Source organism: Diceros bicornis, unplaced genomic scaffold (genome assembly GCF_020826845.1).
Source record: "Diceros bicornis minor isolate mBicDic1 unplaced genomic scaffold, mDicBic1.mat.cur scaffold_56_ctg1, whole genome shotgun sequence".
NCBI lineage: Eukaryota > Metazoa > Chordata > Mammalia > Perissodactyla > Rhinocerotidae > Diceros > Diceros bicornis.
The window spans coordinates 5,215,063-5,228,711 of record NW_026691440.1 but is presented as its reverse complement, the minus strand read 5'-3'; positions in this window follow the sequence as shown (position 1 = coordinate 5,228,711).

Below are 13,649 nucleotides of genomic sequence, written 5' to 3'. Positions count from 1 at the left end.
GGCCTTGCATGCAGGACTGCCCCAGCCCACTTGACTGTGTAAATCTGCTCTGTGGAGGGGGCAGAGGTGTCTCCAGCAGGGGCTCTGCTGTGCAGCGCGAGGCCTGGCAGTCCATGCAGCCCAAAGGGGCTAGACCTGCTGAGCCGGCACTTCAGAAGCATCCAGTCCTTGAGGACATTGTTCACAGGGAGAGGTTTTGGGTGCTGGTGCCCCCTCGCCTACTGGGGCTCGTCCCTGATGAGGGTCCAGCAAGTTGGACAGGGGGCGGAAAGGGGGGATGAAACATAGGCCAAATTCATGTCCCAAGTCACAGGCCAAGCCCAGTGAATTTCCCTGTTCCCTGCCTCAGTTTACCTATTCAGGAAATGTTCTAGAGTGCTGGGCAGGGTTGGCTCCAAAGCTGGGGTCAGGCGGTAACAAACAAAATTCCAAGCCAACCTCCTCCTCTATGCAAAGATCATTTCCATTACCCTGAGATGGGGTGAGTGGATGTTGGGGGTACAATGGTATTCTGGGGGGCCTTGCCCTGCCCAGGACCTCGTCTTCGGGGGTCTGGCCCACACCCGGCCTGCCCAAGGTCACCAGCAGTAGCAGTGGCACTTACATCTGTCCCAAGGTCTGGAGAGGGGAGAAGTGGGCAGCCTTACACCCTGGTGGGGACACTCACGATTTCTTTCTTTCTTGAAGAAACACGAGACCCTCAAGATTCATGTACTGTGTGATGGAGAGAAACAAATACCAACTGTTCCTCCAAAAATGCAATGTATTTTGTACTTTGTAAAGTATTAATTAAAACGGAGAAAAATATCATGTTGGCTGAGGGCGTCTGATTTTGTGCTGCTCCAGGGCCACATCTCATCTCTTTCCTTCTCCATTCCATGGTCGGGGAACATGGCCAGGGGCTGAGAGGAAGGCAGAACAACCTCCCCGTCCACACCCAGTGGCTGAGAGAGGACACATCCCCAGAGCGAGAGGGGCTGTATTAGTTACCTGATGCAGAGTAACGAGTTGCCCCAAATGCAATGGATTAAAATGATTGTTTACGTGTCACGGTTTCTGTGGGTTAGGAATTCGGGAGCAGTTTGAGCAGTCCACTCAGGGTCCCTCGGGAGGCTGCAATCATCTGAAGTCCTGGCTGGGAAGGGAGGATCTACTTCCCAGGTGGTTTATTCACAGGGCTGGCAAGTTGGGCTCAGCTGTTTGCAGGGAGCCTGTTCCTCTCCACATGGGTCTCCCCATGGGGCTGATTGAGTGTCCTCACAATACGGTGCCCGGATTCCCCCAGGGCAAGGGATTCAAGGGCCAGTGTAGGAACCAAAATGGTTTTTTGGCCCCGAGCCTCAGAATTCACACGCCTCTGCCTCCACCATACTCTGTCACCATATAGCCCCGCTCTGATTTGACACAGGAGGAGAACACACAAGGGTGTGAAACCAAGAGGGCAAGGTCATTGGGGTCATCTTGGAGACCGGCTACTGTGCCCATCATTCCTCCCAAACCTCTGGCAGAGGCAGGCTTGGGGGTGAGGGGGCCTGCGGAGCAGAACAGGGCCTTGCTGGTGCATGGGGAGGATCCGGGGCTGGATTCCGGGCCACAAGGCCTCTGGCACAAGCCTGGAGCCCTGTTGTGGATGTCACACCACCAGGAAGGTCCTTGGTGCTAGAAGCGCAGGACCTGATGTCTCCTGACAAGATACCCTAGGGGCACGAGGGAGGGCTTTGTGCCCAGCGTCCCTCCCACAGGGCTCTGGCATTTGGTTCCTGCCCTTTTGACAGGTAGGCATGGGGGATGCCCAGGCAGGACAGAGGTCTTGGACCTTGGACACCCTTCACTGCCCCTCTCTGACGTTTTCCATAGCGGGCCGGTGTGACCAAGGCAGTGCTGAAGACCTGAGCTTGCACTGAACCCCACCAACCTCCATTCCCACCTGTCTCACCCCTGCTCGCAGGAAAAGCTGACCTGGGGATTGAAGGGAGTGACAATGAGGATGAAGTTCACTCACTACCCTGAGCCCAAGAAAGTTCTGGATGCTGTGAATGCTTTCCCTTCTGGGGTCTTCAGACTACGCCCCCCTCATTCCTTCAGAGACCCCATTGGAGCTGGGACATCCACGGGGACTCTTGATTTCCCCCAAAATCTCAAAAGTTACAAAGACCTCCAGGGCCCGATCTCCCTTTCCCACCACTCACTCACAGTCACTGTCACTCGGGCGGTGCTGGACCTTGTGCCAGGTGCTGGGGACCCTGAGGAACAGGCTGTGGCCCCTGGACCTGCGTCTCTCTAGGAGGTGAGAAGACAGGGAAAGGAGCTATTCCAAGGAGTGCAAGGCCAGGCTAGACCACAAGGGTGTGCTGTGCCCAGGGGGAGGGAATGACCACTGTCCAGTAGTAGGGGGCAGACCAAGAAACCAGGACATTAGGGTTGAGCTTGGTAAGATGGGGACCCAGCAGAGGGAGGAGCAAAGGCGGAGAGGGCCAGAGGGAACCTTGGCTGGAACGGACGAGTGCGGCGGGTGAGGGAGGAGTTGATGCGGCAGGTAGGGGATGAGGCTGAAATGCAAGGTGGGTGCTCAGGTCCGCCAGGGGCCTCACCCTCCTATAGGCCATGGGGAGCCACTGAGGACTTCCACGCAGGGGACCCAACTTAGCATCTGAGTGGGAGTCTTCGTTATGAAGAGGGCTGATAGGAGCAGGAAAGGGGAACTGCCAGGGTCCTGGCCTCAGTTCTCAGGAGGAGGCCCCTGGCTGGTTCTAGAGTCGTCCCTGTGCAGAGTTGGGGTGGTGGAGGCAGCGGAGTATCAGGGGACCAGCAGATGTCCAGCCAGCCCTCAGAACCATGACTGTGCCCCTCGCCCAACCAGGGCATAATTCCTCCTGGAGCAGCTCTGGCTGCTTGTGGCAGGTTCTCACCACTGCTCACATTCAGACCCCCACGGGGGTTACCCATGCCAGGACTCCACCCCCAAGTGTCTGGTTCAGTTTCTCTTGGATAAAATATCGGTGTAAAACGTCCCCCACCCTCTCTCAAAAGGTAATGTAAAGAACTGGGCCACAGAACAGCAGCAACTGTGGTCACATGGCCCCCCGGGTTTATCATGTGATATTCCTCTGGGGGAGCAGGGGGCTCATGATGGTCAAAACGAGCTCTCCAAAGGGAATGTGCGGGATGAGATCGTGGGGGTGGTTGCACCACATAGACAATACGCTAAAACCACTTAATTGTACACTTTAAAATGGTCCTACGTCACGTGACTCACATGTCAATGTTTTAAAAATATCGATGTGGTAGAAAAAGCAACAGGAATGGATGCTGGGCGTGAAGGATGGCCAAGAAAGAATGTGAGTTATTCTGACACTCTTGAGGGTTAAAGGAAGTCCCTATCAACATGGTGGAGGCAGCACAGAGAAGGAGGATGAGGACGGATGCAAGAACCGGGAGCTCCCACCTCGCAAATGTTGGTGGGGGAGCATCTCATTTGAGCTGTTTTTCCAGGAGCTCTGGACCTGAGCTGATCCAGCGGGAAGCTGTGCAGCGTCAGCGAGACCCAGGCCCATCTCCCACCCTGATGAGCATGGGGCACCGAGAGGGTCCTGATGTCCAGGGAGAACCTCGGAGAAGCAGGCAGAGCCTCTGAGGAGCCTGTAGGTAATAGCCCGAGGTGTCTTCAGGGAAATCAATACTCGGTGTCTTGGACTCAGGGTCACTGAGCATGTCATGAATTACGTGGTAAAAGTGTCCAAACTTAAAAAATTAAATGAAGGCACCAGTGGTCCCACTCCTTAGGTATACACTCGAGAACACTGAGAACACGTTCACACAGACACTTGTATGCGAATGATCCAAAAAATAAAATGCTGGGCCAAGTAAAACTCATACATGAAGTTCTCGCATTATTCATAATAGCCAAAATGTGGAACCAGCCAAATGTCCACCAAATGTTGAATACGGTACATCAAAACAATCAATCAGTAACCTCCCAGATGTTCTATCATACAGGCAAGGTTGAGAAGCTCAGGGGGAGGGGTTGAATCTGCCCAAAGGAATCCCCTCATGAACACGGCCTCCTTCGGCTGCTCTGGGGGCAGGCGGCCTCATCTTGATTTCCTAGTTTGAGGCCAGACTCATGAGAGGCAGCCAGCCCCGAGATGCGCCAGCTGGAATGAATGCATGCTTCTCACCACCGCATCCCCAGCACCTGGCAGCTCCTGGCGTACAGTCGGTCAGGAACAGGGACTTTATCAGGCCTTTGCTTCATCTTCAGTGGTCTCTCGCTGTAATGAAGGTGGATGACTGCAGCTGAGGAACAGCTTCGGGTCACAAGCCTGAGCCTGTTCACTTTCCATCTCTGAGGGTAGATGCACACATGGCATTTTTCTGATGGGCACAGATTCCTGTGCTCTTCTCTGGCAATTCAGCTGGCACCACCCTACCAGAGCGACAGCAAGACCAAGTCTCTCTGCTCCTCATGGGCAGCTCCCCCACCAGCTACATCCCACCTGTTTGCCTCCCTAGCAAGACAATGGACTCCTGGTTTGAGAAGGTGACCACAATCTCTGGATTATTCCTTTTAAACTTGACTGCTCAGCATGCCCTCAGTGTGGCCCCTGAGAAAAGCACAGCGAGAGGGACTCCAAGCACTGTCTCCAGCTCAAGCTGAATCTGGGCTGCTCCGTGTGAAATATCAAGGTTTGTGTGGAAGAAAGGCTGGGTTTCTTGGTCGCCACAGCATGAGCGTCTGAGGGTAGCTGGGTAATGCACCCTGGGAGAGAGAAAGGCAAGTGTGGGATCCTTTGGGGAGGGGATACATTCCTGGGGCTCAACCATGGGGCAGGACAGGCCCCAGGACAATGGCTGCCTCACAGATCCACCCCAGTGCTGAGGCCGCCAAGGCCATCTGAAGTGGTCTGTGGGAACGTCAGGCTGCACGGTAGGCTGAGGCACCTGAGCAGCTCCCATGCAGCCCCTGCGGAGAGAATGACCCTCAGAAGGTGTGAGTAACTCTGCTGCTGGTCAGGAGGTGCTGGGACCTGAGCGTAATCTGTGAGAGAACAGTGTGGATCTTCAGAAATGCAGCCTGAGTGTCTACCCTGTGCCAGGTGCTCAACGAGACTGTCACCTGCTGTGCCAAGTCAGAGCACTCTTCCTGCAGCGTGGTTCTCAGCGTCTGACTGTCACATGAACACAGTGAGTGCACAGTAGGTGTTTCCTGACCTCCTGAAAATGTGAGCCAACCACATATTCAAGAAACAAACGTGGTCAGGACAGGACTCTCCTGAGTGAGTCAGGGGCGGACCTGACGAGAACGGCAGGCCAAGTGTCTTTTATTCACTGATGTCAGGGTCTGTGTGCTAGCAAGAGCCCCTTCTCCAGAAGTCATCATGGAGTGGCAGCCTGCACGTCCGGCGGGGGCTCAGGGGATGGAAGACGGAGACCCAGGCCCCTGGCAACGACCGTCCACTGAGGGAGACGGTGGTGGCCACCGTGTGACAAGAGTCCCTCCACCTTCTCAGGCTGTGCCTGCCACTCGGGCTCTGCACTGGCCTCGCTTCTTCCCCAATATAGGTGGAATGACAGAGTCTGAGTGTAAGAAGACAGAACGGCCAGGTGACACGTCACAGTGGCCCGTGGTCACTGCATTCAGGGTGTCCTCACACACTTGCTGAAGTGACAGGAGCCTGGAGCCTGCCAACACTGACTTTTCACAGCAAAAAAGGATAAATCACACAACCAACGTACTGTAGAAGCTTTCTGTCCATGTGTGTCAAATGTTGGATGTGTCAGAGGCCTTGTTGCGAATTTCTCTGAAGATGAAATGTATTTGTAATACCACTGGAGTAAAATAGTGACGATCTGGCAATGACAAAAGACTTAACATGATAATGTAATTACAAGGAAATTTGGTTATTTTATAAGCCACATTTTAAGATAACGACTAGAATTATACCAAGACATATCAGATTTTTAGGAATTTTATATAATTTTTAGAATACTGAAAACATGCTTATGTTCATCAAACCAACAAACTTAAATAAGCTTTCATTTACTAAAGATGATATCATGTTAACTTGAAAAACATTTGGGATAGTTTCCATTACATTTAGAAACAATTTATATAAATGCTTACTTTAAGCCTGCTAATGGAGCTCTTTTAGAAATTACATCATCCAGAGGTAGAAAAATATCACATATATATAAGACGTACACATAGACATACATAGATACACAGACAGACACAAGCAGAGACCTTAAATGGTTTTCGTTAAATGTTTCCTATGAATCGGGTACAATACAAAACTCACTAATTTAAAAAAGAATAGTTGGATCCAAACTGTGTTTTTGGCAGTATTAAACAACTCTATTAATTTTTAATTTAAGTTTCCCATTGACTGTTTAAGGGAATAACGTTAAGTTTCCCAGAAAATCTCTTATGATCTCATTAACTCTGAGAGGGGCTCATACTGGGCCCCTCTTTGAATGTCGATTATGGGGGTGTCTGTAAAGCAATAATTTAATAGACTTTTAGGTACCTTTTATAGCTTAATTTTTTATTAGCTTTTTGCAACCAAACTTTCAGTAGGGCTCTTTTGGAATTTTGAAGGCTTTGCTTTTAAGTGCACATCTTAAGCAATCTTATCTAATTAGATCATTCCTTCTAATGGCCAATGTAACACCCTTGAAGCTGGTGGCATTTTGGTAGGACCCTAGCCACAAATGGAGTTCAACCCATATTTCTGTCCAACCATACCTGACTGCAAATTGGGTGCAACCCGCAATTCTGTCTGACCATATTTTGGGGCGCCCAACCTGATGGTTACTAAGCCAAGCTCTCAGGACACAATACAAGCGTAGCAAGATTTTGCTGTTGTTTTAAATATTTACAACTTCTGCAACCTTTAGTTTTCGAGCAGGTGTGCTGGAAGGTGGCATGCTTAACTCTTTAGAGATTAAAGATTGCATTTAATCTGTCTGTTCCACGGTTCTCAAATCTAGTGCACAAAAAGACAAGTTTTGGAAGCTCAAAGGATCCCCAAAGGTGGCCAGTGTAATTTTAAATTATCCCAGGTTATCCTGATCCAAAGATTCAGCCAATTACAGCTATCCCCATTTGGTTAAGTACTTGCAAGTAAAGGCTCCATACATATTGTACACAGAGCCAGCCAGAGTTCCAGTGGGTGGGTGCCCATCTGGCATTGTTGGCTTTGAAAGTGTGGTTTCTCATTTTCTTTTAGTTTCATTTTAATATCAAGTCTGAACAATTTCTAAGGACAGTGTAGCTGGTCAAAACTGTGCTGCTTGTGAGTGTCACTTCCTAAAAGGTGATGAACACTCTCTCACGTGTCTTAGCTTCTCCTGCGGGCAGTCTACAACTACCGTAGGGGTGCAGAGCACTGGATGAACAATCCTTGTGTGCGGGCCCCTCGACAAGACATTAATTATTTAAAGTGAATGATGGTGACTGAGTTCCCTATGGGACTGCCGCTTGTCATGGAGATTGTCCTCAGACACTTACACCAGGTTCTCAGTCACCTGAGAACAACTTGTGGCTGGAAAGAGCAAGTGCCCCTTTTCTTCAGAACAAAACAAATTCAGTCTCTCATTTTGCTGTCAGTTTGTTCAGACTTTATCAACATGTCTCTTTTTCAATTGAAAGCCAAATTAAAGAGGTCAGCTAACCCAGTTCACTCCAAACTTCCCCCTTGGTTCCCCTTACCTAGGAAATGTCTCCCTGTTGGCTCCCCTCACCTAGGAAATATCCCCCCCAGGTTCCTCTTACCTAGGAAGAGTACCAACACACCCTTAAGATGTTGAAGTCTTCAGACCCAAAACAGCTGGAATAACAAGTCAGGACTGTCAACTTAAATAAGGAGGTCCAGATTTCGGGAGCACTCACCAGACCACCTGAAGAGTGCAGTGAACCCGGGGGGGAGGAGGGGTAGTGGAGCTCAACGGTCCCCTGTGGTACCAGTGTTGGTTGAAAGTAGGCTCCACCTGGTCTCAGGTGTGTGTCTCAGAAGTCCCTTCGTGGTTGCCAGGATAAGGTGCCGCAAATAATCAATAATCGTTCTGTAGCTCAAAGTTTTATTTGAGCCCAATTTCATTTGAGGACTCTAGCCCGGAGCACATCTTTGCAAGGGAAGAAAGCGCTGTGAAGAAGAGTGGTTTTCAGCAGAGTTACATCCCGTTTCCAAAGACAGAGACACACATCAAGCATGACAGGTGCACATTCTCTCAAGCATTCAAGGAGATATTTTGCTATTGATGAGCACATAGACAGCAAGTCACCATGGCCTCGGCGCTGGAGGAAATGAGGCATTCAGTCTTATCTTGAAAGGGTGCTGGCATCAAAGGAAGGGAGGAATGATTTTTTATCTTCAAAGAGTACATTCTTTACTTTAGGGTAACGATTAAAGTACACAGACAATGCATGTCTGACAAGCCATGAGTCAGGATTCTTTGCTTCAAATAAATTTCAGGCCAAATCAGGTTCCAACCAGAATGGTTTCCACATATACTTGAAAACATAAAATATCTTATATCGCACCTGATGACATCCCGAGGGAGTAGATGTTAGAATGACCCCCACTGCACAGATGAGGACACTGGGGAGGCCCTGAGAGGCACGTGGTTGTCCAGGGTGTCATCACTGGCAAGAAGCAGGAGCGGGACTGCATTCAACACTGTGTCCTCAAAGCTGGGGCCCTGCTTGCGTTCAGACATCCCCAGAGGCTGTGGGGTGGACTCTGTTGGTGTGACTGTGTCTGGACGTGGTGTGGAGATGGAGAGTGAGCAGTCAGCAGCCCCGGGAGCCCTTAGGGAGGTCTTGTGTAAGGAGGGAGCTTAGGTAAGGTGACCCCAGGAAGTACCCTCATGGAGCCCAAGAGTACTTGGAACCCTGGTAACTAGGCACCCACATCCTAGAGACAGCCCCCAAGCCAGCTCACTTGTCTAGCACTTGTCTAGGAGGAGCAACGTGTTTAGTTGCTTCTTCTCGATGGTCAGGGGCCAGAGCCCCAGGAAAGCTCCCAAAGACCACCCGCAATGCAGATGCTGGTTCCTTTCTCATGGCCGACAATTGTGGCCATTTAACCGGAGGGACAGAAAGGTAACACAGGGAGTCCTAGGAAAGGCCAATCCAGACCAGACCAGCACTGTGGTCCCATCTGGGCAGCCCTACATCCCCTCCCCATGTGTGTGTGTGGAAGGGCGGTTTCATGAGGGTGGACCACCGTGAGCAGGAGCAGGTCGCTGAGGTGTTAGAAGCCTGGTGGGCTTCTAACATGACCCTGGTGCGTCATGTTCACAGCCCAGGTCAAGGCCGGCTGGGTGGGATGTGGAGTGCTAGAGTGGCACCCTTCTGCCTGAGGTGTATGTCTTTCATCCGGGGTGGAATTCTGTGGAGACACAGGTATGTGCCTGATCTGGGAGAATTAGGTCCCGAGGACAGAAGCAGCACAAGGACAGCTGGGCAGCTGGCAGGGCTCGGATGCCTCTGGGTCGGCTGCCGGTCACTGCCGTTGCAGAGCTCCATACAGGAGATCAGCGAGGAGCTGGTAGAAGGGGACATCCAATCCCTCACCCCCAGGGGTGAGCAGCTGTGACACAAGACTGCATCAGCAGCTGTGGGGAGAACGTCTGCACTGACTGTTGGACAAGCCTCAGAGCTACCTCAGTACCCATCATCCATCCCGGACAACTATCATTACCACCAACTCTTGCAGGAAACCAGGAGGCAGCTGGGGCCCCAGCCTCCGTGCAGGGAGAGCCATCCCCTGCACAGGCTCCAGCAGGAGACCAGGAGGCAGCTGAGGCCCCAGCCACCGTGCAGGGAGAGCCATCCCCTGCACAGGCTCCAGCAGGAGACCAGGAGGCAGCTGAGGCTCCAGCCACCGTGCAGGGAGAACCATCCCATGCACGGGCTCCGGCAGAAGACCAGGAGGCAACTGAGGCCCCACCATGCAAGCAGGGAGACACATCCCCTGAAGAGGGTCCTGCAGGAGACCAAGAGGCACCTGAAGCCAAACCATCTGGCCTGGGAGAGCTGGCTCTGCAATGTCTCTCATCAGCAGCTCCTGTACCACCCATTCAAACTGCTCCCTCACCAGAAATTTCCTTCCCTACCCTCATTAATGTGTTTGTTTCCTTCTTAGTTGCTCTTTTTGATTTTTCTTTATTGTTTAGTTCTTAATAATTATTTAAATTAAATGTTTCGATTTTTTAAAATTTATGTTTTCTCATTTTAAATTGTACACTTTATGAGCATTAAGGACATTCACATTGCTGTGCATCCATCACCGCTATCTGGGCTCAGACAATTTCACACTCCAAAAGGAAATCCTGTTCTAAAAGCACTCACTCCCCGTTTATTCCTCAGGCCCTGGCCCGCTCTAATCTGTTTTCTGTCACTGTTTTTTGTTAAATCTATTCTGGATGTTTCCTATAAGTGGAATCATGCCATAACTGGCCATTTGTGTCTGCCTTCTTATTTTCACAGGGCCTGATAGGTTTTCCTTTTCTGTTTTTATTTGAAATAGAATTTCTCTAATTTGATAGGAAAATCCCAGGTGGATTCTAGATTTGATGTATCAAATAAAGCCCTTTCGGTAAATATGTGCATAATCTTGGGGTACAGACTGCTGTTCTAAGTGGGACACCAGAGCCAGAAGCCAGGCATGAAACGCCTGTGGCCAAAACAAAAACAAGACAAGGGTAAAAAGCTGGAAAGGCAAACCACAAACCGGAAAGCATTCCTCATAACCCAAGGCCAGGGAAAGGCTACACATCCCTCGCTTCCAAAAAATGCTTGAAATTCAGTATTTTAATAAGAGATAAAGAGCAAACACACTCAATGCCAATGAGAGGTGATACACAGGGGCAGCATGTGTCAGAGAAGCTCGAGCTCCACGAGGGGGACACGCGCACATGGAGACACTGTGGAGAGGGCACTGGGCCCCATCAGATGGGCAGGGTTCCAGTGTGGTGACAACCAGCCCTGGTGACAATGTGAGGAAGCAGAGGCCCCAGCAGACTCCTAGAGACAAGTGTGAAAGGACACTCCTCTCTGGAGACCAGCCTGCAGGACCCATCACAGCCCCCAGGGGCACGCCTGTGTTGGCGGTGCTGATCCCAGGACTTCATCCCACAGAAAGTCTGTACAGTGTGTGCACGTGTGTGCACATGCGTGCGTATGTGTGTGTGCGCTTGTGGGTGTCAGGAACGGAGCATTCCAGGGTGTGTGCTCTTCTAGAGCCTGATTTGTCCAGGCATGGCCACCGCCAGGCAATCCTATTCCACTTGGTATTTTCTCTGTCCTGGCATCAGAATTTATGAAGACCCCCTGCTTGGACCAGGGGCCATTTCCAGTTTTTCACTCTCTGAATCGTGCTGAAGGGAACACCTGCAACCACAAATCTCTGTTTAGGACAGAATCCATGACGTGGAGTTTCTGGGTCAAAATGTATACTGTTTTTAATGAACTGGCCCCAGTTTCCAACACCAGAGGGCTCTTTGTCAGCTTTGAGCCTTCTTTGGGAAAGCAGGGCCACAGAGACCCCGGGGCTGGGACCTCATGGAGTGAGGGAGGACGAGGAGCTGGCAGTGGATGTGATCACGGTACTTGGGAGTGAGCTGTCTGGCAGAAAATGTCCCACCCCTCAGCCCAACACCTGGCCCCACCCATCGTGGTGATGTCATGGGCTAGTCCTCTCGCTGGTGCTAGAGCTGGTGCTGGAGCTTGCTTTAGCTCAAAACATGGCTCTGATTCTAGAACTGGAGCTGAAGCTGGAGCTGGTTCAATCTCAGCAGCTCATGCGAGAGCCTGTGTTAGAGTTGCGCTATCTCTATAGCCGCCAGTATCTCTAGCTCTGGGGAAGGCACTGGAGCTGGAACTACCTCCAGAGATAATCTAGACCTGCTTCTGCAGTTTGATAAAGCTCTTGAGCTGGCTCCAACTCTTGCACTGGAGCTGGTGTAGAGTTATTGCTGTAAGTGGCTCTAACTGTGGTTCTCATTCTAGACCTGGTTCTTGTGGCTCTAGTTGTATAACCAGTCCTAGCTCTAGCTCTGTAGCTGGTGCTAAAACTGGTGGTGGATTGGTTTGTAGCTCTGGCACCGGCTCCACCTCTGGAATTGGTGTTGGGGCAGATTCTGGTACTAGAGCAGCACAGGCTCCGGCTGGGGGGTTGGTGATAGAGATGCCTCCATCTCTGAAATCGGTGGTAGAGCTGGTAGCACAGCATGATCTAGTTCTGATGTTGGTGCTAGAGCTGTTGCCAGAGCTGGTTCTTTCTCTTGAGCTGGCATTGGCTCTAAGTCTGCTACTGGTACCCAAGCCAGCTCTTGCTCCAGCACTTGTGGGGGATCTAGCTCTGCAGCTGGTACTAGATCTGTTGCTGGAGCAGGCTCTGCCTCTGAACTTGGTGCTGACTCTAGCTCTCGAGCTGGTGCCAGAAATGGATCTAACTCTGGAGCCAGTGTTAGAGCTGATGCTGGAGCTCGCTCTTCCTTGGAACCTGGCACTGACTGTAAACTAGCTTCAACCTGGTTCTCACTCTAAAGTGAGCACTAGAACCATCACTGGGACTGGCACAGGAGTTGGTGATAGAGCTGCCTCTATCTCCAGCGTTGATGCTACAGCTAGTGTTCAAGCCAGCTCTAGCTCATGAGAGAACCCCGGCCCTGACCCTGCAACTAGCACTGGAGCTGAAGGTGGAGCTTGCTCTATCTCAGGAGTTTGTGCAACTGTGGGAGCTGGGGTTAGCTCTAGCTATGGAGCTGGCCCCAACTCTGGTGCTAGAGCTGTTGGTAGAGCTGGTGTTGGGGCTAGCTCTGGCTATAGACCTATCACTGGCTCTAGTTCTGGAGCTTGTAATAGAACTGGTTCGTGCAGTGGCTTGGGTGTTGAAGCTGGTCCTGAAAATGGCTCTGAGTCAGGATTCTAGCTAGAGCTGGCTCCAGAGAACACTCAAGCTCTTGAGCTGCTGCTGGAGCTGGTGTTGGACCTGGCCCCAGCTTTTGACCGTTTTCTGGAGTTGGCACTAGCTCTGTGGCTGGTACTACATCTAGCTCTTGGACATGGGCAAGAAATGGCTCGAACTTCAGATTTGGTACTAGAGCTGGTGTGATGTCTGACACTGAAGGCGGTGCTAGCTGTGGAGCTGGTGGTGGAGCTGGCACTAGCTCTGAAGCTTGTTTTAGAGCAGGCACTGGTGCTTCGAGAGGACAAATGTTCAGCAACATGACTGCCTTTCCACGTGCCTTTCCAAAAACAGAAAACGCCCCGCTGCCCTCCAGAGAAGCCCCAGCCCAAGGATCCAAGAAGCCTTCCAGGAAGCCTTCCCAGACTGTAGACAGTGTGCATGTATCAAATAAATTTTTTTCTTCTGTTCCTTATCTTCTTATCACAGAACATCATATGTAACTAGATGTATCAATAACAGTTAACTTCACATGATAGTATTTAAGTCATAGGATATCAAGGAAAGGAGTGCACATCACCCAAGAACTTTGCATCCTCCTTGGGGAGAGTATTTGTGTTTTGAGTTGTCCACAGGAGAGGGGTACCATGTTAGAGGGAAGAATGACTTTCTTCCTGTCCTTATTTGGAGATTAAATGCGGCTAAAGGAGATGTGAGTGGGCGCCAAGTTGAGGG